A 6,336-nucleotide genomic window follows, 5' to 3' on the forward strand; every position below is an offset into this window, starting at 1 on the left:
ACCATTCCAAGACTTCCATATATCCATAAGGTGTAATATATCATGCATCCAGAAATTTCCTTACTCAAGTCACCCTCGAAATCAACCTCTTTAAGTCATAACCGACCTACAAGCATCTCTCATGCCAAAACTAATATAGCACATGACTATGCAATCCATTCGTCGATAAAGGACTCCCCTACTTGGCTCAAAGCCATAGATCACAACATCCGATAACCTATAATACCCTTACTCCTTTACTGCCATATTCCCGCACTGCAAATTCAACAAAATCCTTCATGAACTCATGTAGCACTAATCATAAAACACCTCAAATCTTCTGCTAAACGCACATTCATTCTTGTGATAATCAAGTCAACTTCCTCACGTGATCCAAACTCAAAAGCAACATATGTAACTCACTGGTAGAAAGAAACTCCCCACACAAACATCATAAGGATCACACAAACTCAGAACATTCCGTAGGAGATGACCTTCCTACTTAGCCTCGAACTGGCATCTCTCTATGCCCGATGCCCTTTCACGGCCACAACTACTACACAATCACTTAATCTTCCCGAGTCTGAACTCGTCTACACGACATAAGAATCTATTTCATCCCATAACTGGACAACATGAAAGATCCCTCAACATGCTCATAACTTGAGACTGTACAACACACCGAGATAGATATCAAGCACCCAATAGTTCTTTTCGCATTCCAAGAAACCCTTCTTGTTTCACCAAAGCCATCTGAATAGATCCCGCGGTCACATATTACTCATCGTATATCCATCCAACCACTAACCGACCCATAAATCCCACTCCTAGGGACACTACCAGACATATAACTCCAAAAGCACATGCTTACGTATCTGAAACCACCAAGCCCAAGCTACGGTCAAAACCTATCCTCAAGTCCTCCAGACTGTCCTATCACCAAAACACACAAAACATATCTCACAACCCATCCATAGAATCACACGCCATCGGTGCACAACTGATACTGAGCGCTCACATAACATACAAGTGGATGGAATGGAATCAAAGATATATGCTTCAAACTGAATCAATGCCACACGATAAATAAGGAAAGATGGGAAGTTTATCCTAGATGCCTTGTCGCCTCTCGAAGATGGGTATGGACATCATCATACTGATTCGTAAGACTCTACTAGACACTTACTCATGACTCACAGAACCTATGAACCTAGAGCTTTTATACCAACTTGTTACCACCCAAAATTCAACTAGTCATGATGGCACCTAACCCAACTCGTTAGGTAAGCCAAATAATAGAAAATATAATTTACTAATAAAATTAAGAGCCAAAAGTGAAATAGTTGAAGCTTGATACAGCTTCCCAAGGACTGGTATTATAATTCATGAACCACTAAGACTTAGATTTACAAACTGAATTGAAAAATGATACAACATCTGTTTGAAATATACATGAACAAAATCTCAAATATAGAACTACCAAGAACTAGTGATAGCAAAATCTAGAATGCGGGTATATCTTCAATGCCAACTCTCGCCATTCACATCAACATTAGCTCCACTATCTGCACGCAAGGTGCAAAAGTGTAGTATGAGTACAACTGACCCCATACACTCAATAACTAACCTAACTAACCTCGATGAGGTAATAGAAGCATGAATCACAAATGATACTCGTTATCACATATACAGTTCATAATTTCAACAAACATTTAAATAGATATATGATCCAATCAAGAAATCTCAGGTAAAACCACCTTGGTGCTCACAATTCTTTGTTTTAAAGTGTTCTGCTCAGGCAACAATCTAGCATATAAGGAAGATATGCAAGTAAATCAGGTAAACAATCAAGGAAATTTCAAGTAAAAATGAAATGCAATAACCACATATCAGTCCGTTGCAGCGCGCTACCTGATCCAAATAACAATAAACCAATAAGGCCTGTTCCGGCATGCATCCTGATCCAAATAGTAGTAACCAACTCTCCCATAGCTCACATCAACCAGAAACCCGTTAGTTTTTCACAATCCGCGTGTACACCATCAAAAGTGAAACATGAGAGAGTGACCCTTGGGGGATGGATCTGTATCCATATGCTGCACGGACAACTCACGTGCTGCACGGACAACTCACGTGCTAATAATATCAATCCGCACAGACAACTCAAGTGCTGCACGAACAACTCACATGCTATAATATCAATATCTAGATCCACATGGACAACTCACGTGCTGCAAAGACAACTCATATACTAATAATATCAATCCGCACGGACAACTCACGTGTTGCATGTACAACTCACTTACCAATATCACAATCCTCCCGTCGTGGTCACATGTATAACAACATAATCCGCCCCACGTGGTCACAAGCATAACAACACAATTTGCCCAGCGTGGTCACGTGCATCCAGTCCAAATCTTATCACACAGAATCAAGTATACAAGAACACATGTATATGATGAATAATTATCAAATTTCATGCTCTTGAACTGGCATAATAACATACTAAAGTGCAGGCATGTGCTAAGTGTGCTATCATAGCTCAAACATGGCTCAGATAATTCACAACAATGTTACCCATATGAGAAACATCATAGCTTACAGCCTAACAGTAAATTCTAGGCATATCAAAGCCTAAGCACTATCCCGAGCATGGATAAATACCCCGGTACTCCTACATTCATAGTCCAAATGCCAAAATCGAAGATAGATTTGTGAAATATAATCAAAACTGAGTAAAAAGTGCTTACCCCAATCCATGTGATGAACATCGCCTCCAAAATTGCCCAAATCCGAGTTCCATAGCTCATAATTTGATGAAATGACCATGACCTTCGAAATAGAGTATTTTATACACTGCTCCAGAGGTACCCTTCGCGATCGATGTCACCATCCTCGCGATCGCAATTCCAAAATTTTCCAGCTTAGTTTTTACTCTATGTGATCACGTCCATTTTCCCCGCGATCACGATGAACAAATTTCCATTAACCCTTCCCAAACTCTTCTCAGACAGCCTATAGTGTATATGCCATAACCTTTTGTAAAAAATTCCAAATGCCAAACGGTTTGATTTTCTGAAAACTAGACACAAATGGATACAACATTCATATTTGGATCATCTCCAACTTTCATAAGCTTCCGCGATCGCGATGTATACCCATGTAGACAAAAACCAGCAGTTGAAAATGGCCTAAAAATGGTCCGAAATCAATCCTAAACATACCCGAGCCCCTCGGGACCCCATCCGAACATACCAACAAGTCCCATAACACAACACGGATTTACTCAAGGCCTCAAATCACGCATAACATCACCATAAATCACACCTCAAATCAAACTTAATAAACTTTTAAACTTTCAACTTCCAAAAGTCGTGCCGAACCATATCAACTTAACCCGAAATGACCTCAAATTTTGCACACGAGTTCCAAAATGACATAACAAAGCTAATCCAACTCCCAAAATAACCATTCAAACCTGATATCATCAAAGTCAACTCTCGGTCAAACTTATGAACATTCCAAACCTTCAAATTTTTAACTTTTGCCAAATAGTGCCGAAACATTCTAGAAATATCAAAATACAAATTCGGGCATACGCCCAAGTCCAAAATCATTGTGGACCTAACAGAATCATCAAAACTCCGACCCGGTCTCAAATACACAAAGGTCAAACTTGGTCAACTCTTCCAACTTAAAGCTTCTAACATGAGATTCATTCTTCCAAATCCATTTCGAATCACCTGAAGACCAAAAACCGACAATTTATACAAGTCATAATACATCATATGAAGCTACTAAAGACTTCAAACAATAGAATAAAATGAAAATAGTCAATCGACCGATTGGGTCGTTATAGTTAAATAACACCATATATAAAGTCAAACTATAATAAGAGGCCTTATATATAATGCCTCTTGATGTTATGTATTACTTTTGATTTTATGTTCTTTAGTTGACTACCTAATGGGTATACTCGATTGAAGTTCTATTTGAACGTATACGATTGTAACGATCCGACTAGTCATTTTGTGTATTTGAGTCGCGTCTCCTCTATTATGCTTCACACACGTATATTTGTGGTTGTATGGCTTGAAGGGGTGGTTAAGTTTGTTCTGGGAAGATTTTGGGTTGATTTGGACCCTTTGGTTCTTGGTTTAGAAGCCTAAGTTGAAAATGTTGACCGAGGTTTGACTTTTGTGAAAAAAACCCCGGAGTGGTGTTTTGATGGATCTGGTAGTTTTTTATAGTGATTTTGGACTTGGGCGGATGTACGAAATCGAATTAGGATGCCCCTAGGTTGGTTTGGCTTGTTTTGCCGAAAGTTGGCAATTTGAGGTTTAGAAGTTTTTCCAAATTTGACTGTAGATTGACTTTATGGATAAAGGGTTTGGAATTTTGATTTGGAACTTGGAATAGGTCCGTTTTTATATTTTAAACTTTTCTGCCAAATTTGGTGCCAATTGGAGTTGGTTTGATAAGATTCAGACGCTTGGTTGCAATTCTAGAGGTTTTTGAGTTTTCTTTTGAATTTCATGCGTTTTGGTGTCTGATTCGTAGTTCTAGATGTTATTTTTATGTTTTGATAGCGCGAACGAGTTCGGAATGGTTTTGAACTAAATCAGTTTGCTGGTGTACTGGTGTCTCTAATGTCGCAATTGCAAACACCAGCATAAAAATTGCGATCATAGCAGAAGGGTCTCAGGTATTGCAATTGTGATGCCTTGATCACATTTGTGAAAAATAGGTTAGATTGGGTAGTATCGTATTTGAGATAATTTTGTCGCAATTGCAATGGGGATAGGCTTCGCAAATGCGAAGCTAGTGTCACATTTGTGACTTCCCTCTTAGGCTGTCAGAGGCCGCAATTTCGAGACTTGCTTCGCAATTGCGAGGGTCGCACTGCAACTGAATAAAAGTGTTGGGAGTCGGTACTTGAAAACAAAACACATATATGGATTGTGATTTGAAAACATAACACATATATGGACTCGTGGGGTTATGGGTAGTCGGGATCTACCATTGGACCTGATTATTGATTGGGCGGGCCCAGGGATGACTTTTGTTGACTTTTGGGGAAAGATCAAATCTTTATATATCATAATTGGTTTCTCTTGCACTGTTTGATGTTATTAAGTCATTTTTGTTATATTTAAGCCGTGCGGAAGCAAATTTTAGGGGAAAGGCTATTTTGAGGGTTGATTTGGCCTAATTGAGGTATGTATCATACCTAACTTTGTGTGGGGAAACTACCCCTTTGGATTTAGGTTATTGTGTTATTTGAATTATGTGGAAGACGTGTACATGAAGTGACGAGCGTGTACACGGGCTTATTTGTGGTATTTTGACTAGTTTAGACTCTTAGGCTCTTTCATGCATTTATTGATATTGTCGTACCATGCTATATCTTCCATTGTTAAATTACTCTTACATGCTTTATTCGACGTTGTTAACATATGCCCTATCTTTTATTTTCAAACTTGCTCTTATATGCCTTAATTGACGTTGTTACCTCTCTTATTGTCATATTCCTCTTTTATTGTTGAGTTATTCTTATTTGAAGTTTTTATTCCATGATGTCTCTTCGTGTTGAACTCCAGAGCAGTGGGTCCATGTTGATCAGGTCCTGAGAGTTATGCCAGTGCGGCCTGTTATTATGGTTCAACCCGAGGTCAGGGCTGAAGAATCTGAGGAGGAGCAGCTGGTACTTGAGAGGTTCAAGAAGTATCATCCTCCTACTTACCGTGGTGCAGTTACTGAGGATGCGTAGGTTTTTCAGAACAAGTGCCATCGTATTCTTCGCACTATGGGTATTGTGGAGACGAGCAGTGTTGACATTACGACATTTTTGCTATCAGGAGTAGGATACAGGTGGCGGTAGACTTACGAGGAGGGTAGGCCAGTTGATGTAGCCCACTCACTTGGGCTCAGCTTTTAGAGATATTCTTGTCATGACCCAAAATCCACAGTCATGATGGCACCTAATCCAACCCGCTAGGTAAACCAACAGTCACGTGATATCAATGAAAATGAAATAGCATGGTCTAATAACTCAACAGCGGAAGAATATCATAATAATATATGAGAATAAAGTCAAAATGCTACTACAACCAACCCCAAAATCTAGTAGCAACGAGAACACGATTAGTATTGAATAACATGGTATAAACAAAATCCTCTAATACAATTATCTGAATGTAAGAACAATAAAACAAGATAACAGAAAGAGGACTTCAAGGACTGTGGATGACATGGCAGCTACCTCGCAGTCTCCCCAAAGTTGGCAATAACTTAAGCCTGAAAATCACCTCAACCGGATGTACCTGGATCTGCACATGAAGTTCGAAATGTAGT

The sequence above is a fragment of the Nicotiana tomentosiformis genome, chromosome 6 (assembly GCF_000390325.3).
Source record: "Nicotiana tomentosiformis chromosome 6, ASM39032v3, whole genome shotgun sequence".
Taxonomy (NCBI): Eukaryota; Viridiplantae; Streptophyta; class Magnoliopsida; order Solanales; family Solanaceae; genus Nicotiana; species Nicotiana tomentosiformis.